General features: G+C 44.7%; 1 protein-coding gene across 1 annotated transcript in view; it reads right to left on the bottom strand.

Annotated features, from left to right (window-relative positions):
- Positions 1-13,180, bottom strand: part of LOC142583529 (uncharacterized) — a 383,537-nt gene that overhangs the window by 304,113 nt on the left and 66,244 nt on the right. Inside the window, exons 3-4 of the mRNA XM_075694017.1 lie at positions 2,654-2,787; positions 769-834 (exon numbers count right to left, since the gene is read on the bottom strand). The gene's annotated coding sequence lies outside the window, so the exon portion shown is untranslated. The remainder of the gene's footprint in view (positions 1-768; positions 835-2,653; positions 2,788-13,180) is intronic.

Genomic DNA, 13,180 nt, shown 5'->3' with positions numbered 1-13,180 from the left:
AGCACAGGTGGCATGAATTGCTCTAAACACCGCAATAAACTCCATACTTCCAACTTCACCTCAACTTAAACACTGAATTCTACAAATGCTTGGTCTTTCATGTCACTAGATCCAACTAATAAAACTGCCCTTCATTTAGCAATAGTGTCACTACTACAGCAAGGACATATGGAAATATGAAAACTTAATTACTCTTCGAACACGCTGTCCCACAAATAAACAGGCCACCCTTACCGGCCGTGCATTAACTAATATCTTTGCTACACCTAGCGCTGGTGTTCTTGAAGCTCCGGTAACTGATGCCTATCCAGTATTCGTGTCTTTAAGCTGTGTTCCATGCGCTACTTATACAAGATTCACCATTAAAAAAGAAAAAAACGTTTTCATCCCTCTCGTAATCCTTCGCGTTTTTGCCAGTCTGTTAAAATGTTTACGGAAGAAAGACAGCCTCTATAGAAAAACGAAAGAATAGCCGCTTGACCTTGCACTACACGAAAAGTGCAACAAGTGTTCTAATTTCTCGGGAAGATTACTCAAACAGGCGAGAATGAGGTATTGTGGAAATGAGATTATTAGTGACCGTAACTACGTAAAAAGCAATGCAAGGAATTAAACAGATTTCTAGGTCGGTTCAATTCTAATGCCCATATAACCATGGTCGGTGCAGACGGAAAATCTTCTCCTTTCAAACCCTTGGACATTGCAAATGTCTTCATTAATTTATGTGCCGACAAGTAAATCTGTGACGATCCACGAACTCACACTTACCGTCACGCGCCTTGTAACTTTCTTCATCCCGTGTTACCCGAAGATGTACATGCAGTCATTTGCAACCTAAAGAATACAGGACCTGATTTTGATGACTTCAGACTGTCCCTCAAAACATTGACAGCATGCTCGACGTCCGAAATATTTTCCTTCATAGTCATTCTTATGTTTAAATTAGGCATCTTCCCAAGAGTTTGAAAAGAGGCCAAAATGATCACGATTTCCAAGAAAAGTGATAAGCGTCTAACCTTAAATTACGGCTATGTACCTATACTTTCGTTTTTTAGCAATGTAATCGAGAAACTAATAGTAGCGCCCTTATCATTCCGTTTGTCGAAATTTCATATTTTATCGTACAGTCAATTTGTGTTGAGGGAGGGATATTCAATTGAGCTGCCACTAATATTTTAAGAGATAAAATTAGGCAAGCAATCAACACTCGAAATTTCGCTGGTGCATTAACTATTGATATTTCAAAAGCTTTTCATTCACTTGTTCACGATATATTTCTTGCTAAATTATAGACTTCATTAATATAACTGGCCCATTTCTGGCGCCAATCCTTAACCATTTACGAGATAGATAGTATGGATACATAGTATCAATTTGTCACTCTTATTCTTACCCTAAAACAACTAACAATAGTATACCTCAAGGGCGTACATTAGGACCGCTCCTATTTATAATATACAATTAGTGACCTCATCCAGTGCCTAAAGTCATCCGAGTCTGTCCTATAAGCAGACGATACTGCCATTGTTTCTTCTGACAAAAGCATTGATTTATTATTGTCTAAGCTTGTATACAGTGCGGCCAATATTGTGACCGGGTGCTGACTTAATAGACTACACATTACTACTACTAAACCTATCTTCGTTAATCTATCATTCAAGCACACTTTATCCTACTGGCAGCGTTGTGTTTCTTGACATCACATTTAATAAACACCTAAAATTTGATACGCATGTTTTTACTATAAGTAAAATACAGATTATGGTATTTAAATAATGCCATAACTTCGCAATTACTATCAACGTGGAAGCCCTCATCTCCCTTTACTACGCTTTCATTCACACGTACATTAACTATTACATATCGTCATGTGCGAACACGTATTCCGCGCACTTATTTCCACTGCAACATACCCAACGTCAGGCACTTCGCATTATATCACACATAGCAGCTAGACATCAAACGGATCTTCACTGCTCAGTCAGTTCCTTTTAATTGCTATAACAGCCAGTTTCTTCACTCTTTGTTCTCCCGATTCGCTTCTAACAACACTACTCATTCCAAAATCTTTGAACTAATTGTGACAAATTTACTACCAATTTTTCAGTCAAATTACTATGTAATTCCTTACCATCTCATCCTAAGATGCCATCTGACTTTTACAGATTCAAATCTAACCTCCGCAAATTTCTCCGTCTAACCTCCGGCAATTGCTTTGTGCTCTTAATTATGTAAATATATTTGTGTGTGTTAGCTAGCGAGATCAACAATAGGCTGTGTTTTTACAGTCATGTAAGTTGCCGCATGCATTTGGGGTTTCTAGTTTTTCTATTATCGGGAAGTTCCCTCTACTTATCTATTCTTTCCGTCTTTACTTCCCCTTTCCCTTCCCCTAGTGCAGGGTAGCAAACCGGAGGCTTTAATGGTTAACCTCCCTGCCTTTCTCTCATTTGCATCTCTCTCTCTCTTTCTAGGATCTCCATCTGTACGTATGTACAATGCCCATTTGTAACCTTATTTTGCGCAATAAACTGAAACTGAACATCCACCCACTCACCTTCGCGTTTTTCTTTGTTTTCTTACTTCTTTTTCTTATATGACTATCTTGAGGGGGCCACCTTGAATACATTTTCTGGAAGAAGTGGAGACTTACCGGTGTCCCACGAAGTGTTTCGTTTCTCTTTGTCCTAGAGGGAAAACTGGCGCTCCGACGTTATTGGGATGCCGGGACAGGGTGGCTTCGGATTGGCATCGTTCTCGGAAAGCCAGGACACCTTGAGGGCACACCTGGATAGCACCATTCCGTCTGCCACAATGGTTCATTTTGATATAGAACTGCACGTCAAAAGCAGCTTTGACTTTAACATCACACACAACGTGTTCTATTCGTTCATGAGGACTTGTGCTTTGATATACAATTATATAAAAACGTAAAAAGGTATAGGGAAGTTGCCAAAGTTGGAGGACCGCCTACAAGGTACGCACTCGATTTGCGACAGTTTGTCGTCTGTTCTTGCTTTTCTTCGGTTGACTATATGCTGCAGGTCAATAAACTTCACTGAAATTTGTAGGATGTACGAGAACCTTTTATGAAAATTTCATCTTATGAGTGCGTTATCTATGCAGCCATACTAGTATCCACGTTTCTCTGACCCCAGCCAACACCAGCCAATACCTGCGAACAGGAGCCTCGCACACCCATACACTGCATTTACAGACATTTCCATGACGGCACAGCAACCGTTAGGAAACTCGCATTGACGATGGCGCGAGATTTTCCTTTGGGTAATACTGTAAGCAACTATATGGGCCCATAACATCCAGTTTTGCGTGCAATCAGTTTCCTCATGAGAAGCAACCCCACATGATGTTGTTTAACTAGAGAGAGAGACAGGGCGAGGGAGAGGTGAAAATGAGCGTGCAACCTGGTTTGTTAGATTACAGGTGGGGATGGTATTACGTACGTTGGTGTGAACAGGCTGTATGAACACATTTCCGTTCCTGCGAATGTACAATGGAACAGGGAGTAAGAGCAGCGCGAATAAAATGAGTCGATGCTACTGTAACAAATGTGTGTAAACGAGAACGGAACTTTGTTTTAAATAAGGAGCAGCGAGAATTCGTCCTACCATCAAGAGTATCGCGGTCCCACGCATCCGACCATCAACCACGCAAATTCATTATTAGTATTATTTTACGCTTGGTCTTGTGACTGACCTTGTGTGCTTGGCTCGGCAACAGTGAACCGAACTTTGTGTGCGATGGGTAAGCCACAAACGATCTCGGTGCTACGTTCTCCACTTGCAACCGTGGCTTCAGCGCAGCAGACGTATAGCCGTAAATCAAACGCTTGACTTCGTGCACGAGCTCTTGAGCAGCGCTGCACATGTGGCGTCCTTGAGCGTTTTTGTTAATCGTTTGTGAGTCAGCAGCCCAATACACCACGCACGCATACGATGGCTTGTCTCTAAAATTTCTATTCTCGCCGTACGTGTTGCTGTATAACGTTTCAATTCACGATATCGGCTGGCTTCAGTGGCCTTATAGGCTACGCTGTGCTTTACCACGTGTACGCGCAGTGTTATCGGTTTCACTCTCCCATTTTTCTCTTTGCGTTACTTCTTTCTCTAGTGTCGGGTCGCAAACCAAACGTGTGCCTGGTTGGCCTTACTGCTTTTCCATCGCCGATGCGCTGTGCTTTACCGCGCGTACGTGCATTGTTAGTGCTCTTTCTCTCTTCTTCTATCTCTCTCCCATTTCTTTCTTTCAGTTACCTCTTTCTCGAGTGTAGGGTCGCACTCACTGCTTTTCTCACCTCACTGCTTTTCCGTCGCAATCACGATGTCGTTGAATTTATGTGAGTGGTTCCAAACCTTGGAATTTAATTAGGTACTAGCACTTCGCGAGTTCGAATAATGATTTGTTTCTAATGTCCAGCTACCGCTGTCCACTTCTCATAAATATCTCCTAAAACAGATTCTTCGGAACAACACACGTATGCATGCAATGCATGGGCTCAGGAAAAATACGACTGAGACGTACAGGGTGCTTTATTTTATACGTTCTACAATTTTTAAAAATCACCCGTGACCATGCACTACAATTCTAATTCTCCAGCTAGGTTATTCTGAGAGGCATATGTTAGTTGCTCAAAAAATGCACACAAATATTTGACAAATTAACAAAAATTTGGTAATTAACCTCTAACGCCACATGTTACAACTTACGACTTGTACCCGGTGTCCCTTTTGCCTTTCTTAAGGGCGACTGGCCTATGTGAACGCCTGTGACTCGCCCAGGCCCTCCTCGTGCGTGCGCGAGCTCACCGCGGCTTTCCTCCCCCTCCCCTGGCTCTCTCTATCTTATCTCCGTAATCCCTCTTTCCCGTCCCCAAGAGTAGGATAGCCAACCAGACGCATTTCTGGTTAAAATCCCTGCCTTGTCTCTTTATTTCCTCTTCCTCCAGTTCGAACGAATTCCGGGGATGGAACTAGTTTCGAGATATGCGTCCCCAATGATTGCTACGAAATGCATCGATGTTCCAGTAACTTTTGAGCTCCACTGTATAAGAAGGTATCTTGGTTAAAAAAATAAGTGGAACAACAGGAAATTTTTTACATGTTTGACTGCGCTTATCTCAAAACTGGCTGTAGTTTCAAAGTTCGTTCCAAGCGGATGTGCCTATTGTGATATCACTGGCTTCAATTCGTGTATTGCAATATGTGCGCTAGAGTAAATAGTTGTAAAGATATTTAGAAAAAGTTTGTTGACTAATCAATTATGCGTATTGATATTGAGTGTATGTAATGTACACCTCTTCGAGTATATCAGCAGAGCAAGTAGATTTGTACAAAATGCCACACGATTTCTTAAAGTACTGTTAACGCAATAACAAAATACCTAGCATACTAATTGCTGTGTATAGACCAGAATTTTGCAGCGCTTATAAAGAGCAGTCATGTTGTTCTGGAGACTGCGGGCGCATGTCGAACCAGCGAGAAAAATACCACACAGCATGTTCTTGACGCATGCGCGGATCGCATGGCCGCGCAGGCACCCAGAACATACTGCGTTGTATCCTTCTCGCTTTTTCGCCATGTTCTCGCAGTCTCCAGAAAAACATAATCGCTCCTTACAAGCACTGCGAAATTCTGGGATAAAATTCTGGCTGAAAAAGCCCAAATGCAGATTTGAATACGAATATGAAAACGACTAAATTATAATGTACCAGGGCCTTGTAAGGGAAGAAAAGTTTTTCTTTTTCAGCTTGGGTTGCCACGCGGCATAACGGCAGTATGGAACCAAGTATGAACATGCAAGCCTGTTTCACAGAGATACTGCAACAGTGACTTCTAAAATGCATTCTCACAATCCATCTTTGATAGTCCGTGATCGGTAGCAAGTCTCTCATAGCTGTGCAACAGTACATTCATCTAGGCTAAGCAGACACGGCGGATGTTGGGAGGAGTGTGTGTGTGTGCACCTGTATCAAGACGATGATATCTTGAAACGGGTAAAAATGCGTTCGGGTGCGGATGACAGAGAGAGAAGGGAGAGGGAAAGATAGACTCTTAAGTAAATGTGGAAAGTCTAGTATGCTACTGCACGTGAATTCGATGATAAATGAAATGAATACACTCTGGACACACGACACAACTCCAACACGACACGCACGTAGCAGAACATACATAATTAAAGTACCTCAGTCATACCAGTTCCCTGCAGAAAAGGTAAGAACGCCTTCTTCGTAGCTCGGTGTGCACATGCATGCGGTACTGGCCCACAGTCCAAGTGCACCTATATCTCGAGGTATGAGCCCTTATGTGTAGTTATTGTGGTCATTTAAAAAAGAAATGGATGGCTGACAATCCCAAGTCGCGAGATGCCATCTTACGATACCCTTGAAAATGAAAGTATATCACCAGAACATTCTACCAGCGCTAATCCATAGGGCCGCAACTTCAACCATAACGAACAAGGTTTAGATGAAGCTAAGGACTGCGCACCAGGCGTTGGAACGAAAATTGATGGGCGCAAGGAAAACGGTCCAAGAAGAGATCTAAACTGCATGGTGTAACGAATACTTGAGTTGAAGTTGAAAGCTAAAAAAAAAAAAAAAAAAAAAAAAAGAGTCTGGCAGGCCATGTAATGCATACCGCATATAACCGGTGGTTTGTAAGAGTAACATAATGACGGCAAGGTGAAGGAAACGCAGTCGATTATGGCAGAGGAAATGGCGTTGTGACGCGATAAGGAAATTTACGGACAAATAATGGGCTTGGTTGACGCAAGACAGGGGTTATTGGAGATGCCTGGGAAGGCCCACGTGTTGCAGCCGACATAAAACAGGATGATGACAACAAACAATAAATATGCCCTGCGGTAATATCAAACCTGTCATGGTGGTTGGTTCGTAATTATCACGATGTACATGCCAAATGCGAATGCTCACCCTCGTTCGTGATACAGAGCCGTCTTCAAAGCATCCTCTCCGAAGAGACGTCTTACTGTAACAAGAACATAACCAAGCCTCCCCCCTACACTTTTGCCCCCTTTTTTTCTGTTCTGGGATACTTGGAAGACTAGGTTATTTTGCGCACCATGCACTAATATTCGAGAGGTATTCGAGAGGAGTTGTGCGAGACTGACCACTCGAACCAGCAGGCATGTCTTTTCGCTTTGCATTCACTGAGACCACCAAGACTGACAACTATTGAATGTGTGCCACACTATTTATTCATAATATGAAGCTTGCAGAAGTGTGGTGGAAGTGATTTAGTAATATTCGTGCCATAAGCCTTCGATAAAATAGACACTGATTTGACTAAACCACTGTGTCATCACATGCAACGAAAAGCGCACGTGAAGCCCGTTCCGAATACAGCGAGATGAGAAGGAAATGCAGGGTGCAGCATTAGCATGACAATCACGTCTTGCTCTGTGCGTTTGAACAAACAAAAGGGAATTTTACCATATAAAGCACGAAGAGACGCATAGATAAAGGTGCTGCTTACAGCAACTAGCCACGGTATTTCTTCAGCCCCTAACCACGGCATGATATTTTTTTTTATGTTCCTGTGTCAACACACCAGTCAGTAATACTAGTCGACCTGTAAATAATGCCCTTGAGCTGCCTTCAGGTCACACGATATACAGAGCGTGCCAACTATCATGCACCAAGATTTAAAAACCTGCAAATGCCGCTTAGCTGGACAGAACCAAGGTAATGCTGGTAGCCGTCGCTTGGAGATCTACTCAAATTATTTTTTGCATTCCGGCTAATTACATAATTATTCTTAATTATTTAACTTCTCAAGTATTTTTATATGAATAGTCCATGAGAAAATTGCAGAGCAAGACGGAAAACTCCCGGTACTGTTTTCTGTTGCGCAATACCTGCAACATTTCGTTTTTCCGAGCGTAGAAGAAGCCCGCGAATACGCGCAAAATTGCCGCACGAATGGCATCTCTCTCTCTCTCTCTCTCTCTCTCTCTCTCTCTCTCTCTATATATATATATATATATATATATATATATATATATATATATATATATATATATATAACGCAATGGAAAGACAAGGGCGGTGAACCAAAACATATCTCCGGTTGGCTACCCTGTTCTGGGGCAGGGTAAAGGTGGTATGAAAGAGAAGCGGAAATAGAAGGAAAGAAAGAATAGTACAGTACTGTCCGTGCGGGCGCTATCACACAATCTGTGAAGATCCATTTGGTAAACCTCATGTAAACCCTCTACAGACTTTGCAGACTAAACCATTCGTACTTCGTATAGATTTTTATGAGGAACAAAGTGAACGACGCTCGAGCTGCTGAACTTTGCCCAACAGACTGGTATCATCCTACGTCTTTAGAGGGCAAGCACTGATCAAGAGCTCACTTTATATTTGTATAGCTTGAAACGCTTTCCCCTACATCCGCTTTCTGGCCAAAGAGCCATCCTTCTCCGAGAACGTTTCATTAGTTAATTCATCTTCACCTGTACTTAATGTCTGACCAAGCACATAGAAAACTAGTTACGGCTGTAAGGCTGTTCGCAATAAACTCTCTGCCGATATCCTGTAGGCTACAGAAACTAATCAGGAACAGATAAACACGTCCAGGTCGGCAAAATAACTTTTGCACGCTTGCGCTTTGGGGTACCTTAATGCCGTATGTTTTAACTAAGTTGAAGCGCGACGTCCCTGTACGCTACTCCCGCAGTCTGAGAGGCGCGTTGTGGAAAGTAAGGTCCGCAGACAGCACGCGTGACAAGCGATTAGCAGCAGCCAACGCCGAGAGACATCGGCCGCCAGGTTAAGGGATCCCGGTTGGCGGCGCGGCGCACGGGGCAACAGTCCCGGCCGCAGTGACTGCGCGCACGTCGTGAGCGGCGCCGTTGCCTCCGCACGTGAAACCCGCCAAATGGTTAACGAGAATGGTGCCCGAGGCCGCCGGCTTTCCCTGAATCGAGTAGCCGATGCGCGTTCGTTGCACTTGCGGCTTGGCGCGCCGGCGGTGCGAGGCCGTGAAGCGCACACGAGCGAGCGCCCCTCGCTGGCCAGACGGCGAGGAGACGGGCGTCCCCGCCTCGTTTCGCGCATAGAGAGAGAGCGTTACACGCGTGTGATGCAAGTGAGCGCGCACATGGATTACGCGTGAAATTTTTCTCCTAATTTTCTTTCAGCTTTTTATTCGTTAATTTCTTTTTTCAACCCTGACAAACACACACACATACTCTCTTTCTCTCTCTCATATGGCCTTTAGTTGCAGACACCCGTCTGGCTGAGGTCTTTGTCGCTTTCCTCTCTCCTCCCGCCCTCGTCTTTTTCTTTTTAAAGTTGTTTTCTTGTTTTCTTGCGCATTCGTTTCCCCGCCGCTCCGCTCATTCAAGGACGACGAGTGTCGGCGCGCCGAGACGAGGGAGGCGGCAACGGCGGTGTAGCGGCGCGCGTGTACGCAGGCAGACGCACACAATGCGCGCGCACGGCGAATCGCGCACGTGGCGGCGACCAGACGCGCTCACGGGACCGCAGGGGTGGACGCGCGCGCAGCGCCGGACAAGGTCGCGAGCTCGGCAGACGCGGTGCGCGCGTTCGCAGTCAGTCACCTCCGGAGATATCGCTTTCACGTTGACTGCCAGAGGAAGCGGATGTGACGTAAGGAACTGCAACATCCCAATCAGCGTTACTTTCCCGTCGCGCAACAGACAACATTCCCGTTGCTGTAGTGAGGCGAGGCGCGAAATATTAAGTCTCAAAAATGTGAAAATTTTCTCACGACGGTGATCGAGAGGAAAGACCGGTCTTGGCTTCGCCGCAGCCAGGGTCCACAGTGATATAAAGGTTCTAGCCCTGGGCACAGATTTTGTTACAATTGCTTCCCTTGCGCATCCCTCCCCCTCCCCGGCACCCCTAATTTACGTTGCACACCACCGAGCAGTCTTCAATGCTGAGATCAACGACCTGGGGCTACTTGGGGCAGGGTATGATAAGAAAGAACACGAAGGAAATAATACTAAGTGCGATCACAACAATGTGCCCAGAACGTGTCCTTGTGGTGGTGCTATTCTACAGCATAGGCCCAAGCTTCCATTTGAGGCGGACAACATGGGCACAGATGGGGTCTAATAATGCAAGTGAACATGCTGTATTTATGAAGACACAGTTGATGAACAGAGGGCCATGCTAATGAATACTAGAGAGTTGCTTGCCTGGTGACACGTTTACTACCATACTCCATATAAAAAACGATCAGAAATAAAATGATAGGCTGCTCATTGTAAAGGCCCATGGCGTCTTATCGTCCACTGGGTGATATTTTATATAACATACTAATACCCGCGCTTAGGACCCCAGTATTGTGTCATGTCATGCTGCAGTTTTATCGCTACGTGATCTGGTAGCTTGCCGCCACAAAGCGATATTTTGTAACGTCTCAGCTGAACACGCTTCTACACCTCATCGTACAGTGGCAGAAATGCAGTCGTAACAGCTGAGAACATTCAGGTTTAAGAGTCGCGCACCTTCGGACAAGATGAAAGAAAGTCCACACAGGATAAGCGCTAACTCACACACTAGCCCAGTATTTCATTCTTTTATGAATTCTCTTTGACGACTGAAATACATAAAAAATACTGCTAGATGCCGATAACGAGATGCAGTGAATGCACATAGGGAGAAACACAGCTGTCCGATTTCCGATTGTGGTTCTCATGAAAGTAGGAAGCATTGATTATTTTGTGGATACCAGTCTTGTCTTGACGCTAAGCGTTCTGAGGCAGACTTGCATCGACCCGGTTTCATTGAATGTGGCTGAATATTTGAATTCAGGGTCGCGGATCAATTTCGTTGTCTTACAGCAAGGGACATCCATGCGAACTGATTTTAGCAAGTACTGGTAAATCTCAGCAATAATTCATTGTAGTTGATAGTCTCATTGGAAACCGAGGCATCCATGAGACCCGATTTTAGCAAGTAATGGTAAATCTCAGCAATTATTTATTGCAGTTGATAGTCTCATTGGACACCGGGTGAACTTGGTCGAGTGGTATAGCGTTCTGCCTCTGTATGCTGCGATGAACTGTTCATCCCGACGCATGTTTAACCCCGCAAGTTAAGTGGGTACGCTCGGGCGGAGCCACTGCAGGCCTGCCTGCGCAAGGCTAGATCCGCCCGCAGCTAGCCACCATCTTCCTCCTGCTCCTCTCCTCCTCAATCATCCGTCAAAGTTGCACCAGCTCACTGCGTGAAATTGCATGTGATTGGCCGAACGCGTGCATACATTTTAGAAATCTACCAAAAAGACCAGGGTGTGTCGATAGGACATGTCCAGAAAAGCTGCTATTTTGACGCAGATTTCGGAGAACTAGGCGTTGCTTTAACGAGCTCGAGGCGCTGAAAGTTCTTCCTTGGGGAAAGTTGGGTGTATTTGCAGTGCACTATTCTTACAGAGGCAACTTGAACAAGTTCGGAGCAAGAACGAAAATGAAGACAGACGAGGGTCTGTATCTGTCGCTCGTCTTTCTCCATACTCTCTATAACTTTCAAATAAGTGCTCAGGTCATTCGCAAGGCCAAAGAATCTTAAAAGGTGGAAAAACTGCTATTTACCTAGCCATATGGCAACAGAAAGAGCTATGTCAATGTGGACGGCAATCGGTATTACTTGTTCAGGGTTACAGCACTTGGGATGATCGATTAATGTGACCTCGTGCCGCTAGGCGCCTATAGTTAGCTCAGATGGTAGAGCAATTGCTCTGGAAATGCGTTGGCCTCGGCTTCAGTCACCTTGATTCTGACGAATTTTTCTTCAGCGTTCACAAGAGGCAAACGTAACATGCTGAAGTGGGCCCCTTTGTAACGGTCTGCTAAAGCCAGGCGCATGGAGTTTTTCCATTTCTTTCACGTCGTCCCATATTGACCTTATAAGAAGTGTCAAGTCGCTGAACTGTACTTACTACGATCGCTGACGGATTCTGACATAGATTAGTTTTCCTGAAAATTATTTCTGCGAATATGTGGCTCCAAATTTTCTCTGTTTACACCATCGACCCCCATGGGCGGTTCAAGCTTCGCGCCCTATACGACGCTTCTTAGTGTAAACCGCACGTGCTTGTGTTCTGCAGCCGCTATAAAAAAGCGCTGAAGGTGTCGCAAATTCCTACATTTCCTAGGAGCGTGGATGATACCAGTTCATAATAGGACTGCTTGCAGATCACGCTTACATTAATCGTTTTTCACAGCATCATTACTTTGACAAAGCAGAATCTAGGAAGGACATTGCTATATCACTTCAAAGTTCGTCATTTAGTTCTCACACGAGCTTTTTTTTTCTGTTTTTTAAAACTAGTTCTCCTTCTTAATCAATGTTGAAGGCTGTTTTAAGTGAACTTGACGTGAGGAGCGAGGTAATATTTATAGCTGTATAGGCTCTCTAAAGAGAACTACGCGACAGCTGGACAAAGGCGCTTAGCTTTGTAGTGAAGCCGCGGACAACTCCGTGTGAAAAGGCATTTCGTTCTAATATATGAATAGTCAAGCTAACGTAATCACGCGTAGTTTTTCCATCTGCTGTCACAAGGGTTTAGGTGATCCTGCACATTATATCAATTCGGGGTCACCTGCCTGCATAACTGGATGAGGAGGAAGGAAAGAAGCAAGGAAATATAGGTAAGTGAACCAGACACGCGTTCAGTTTTCTACCATAGGCAGGGGTAGGGTAGTTAAGGGTTGAAAGGAAAGAGAGGGAAGAAGGAAGGTACTGTCAATTCGTACACGTGCGGTTGCCAATGACATCATGCCAGCCGATTTCATAAGCCGTCATGAAACGTACAAACCCGTGCCGCTTTCTATAGGCCCGAGACGCGTGGAGCCATGGTCCAAGGATCTTTGTCTCAGAAAACGGTCTATTGTCTAATCGGTTTAGCACACTCAGAAGGACGTCGCGTTCGCTGTCATAATGATCACGAGAACACAGCACGTGTTCGATTGTCTCTTCACAGTTGCATGAGTCACAGATCGGCGTGTCTGACATGCCAATGAGGAATGAGTAGGTTTTCGTAAAAGCTGCCCCTACGCAGTAAAGTTGCCTCACGGTGCGAGAAGTGCGGTGGGATCTGCATTTCAATGTAGGACCAAGCCTGTGTAGACAGTGTGGGAGGAGGAGGAGGAGTGTTGCTTGCAG

This window comes from Dermacentor variabilis, chromosome 5 (genome assembly GCF_050947875.1).
Source record: "Dermacentor variabilis isolate Ectoservices chromosome 5, ASM5094787v1, whole genome shotgun sequence".
Lineage (NCBI taxonomy): Eukaryota > Metazoa > Arthropoda > Arachnida > Ixodida > Ixodidae > Dermacentor > Dermacentor variabilis.
This window is presented reverse-complemented; position numbering and strand designations above follow the sequence as displayed.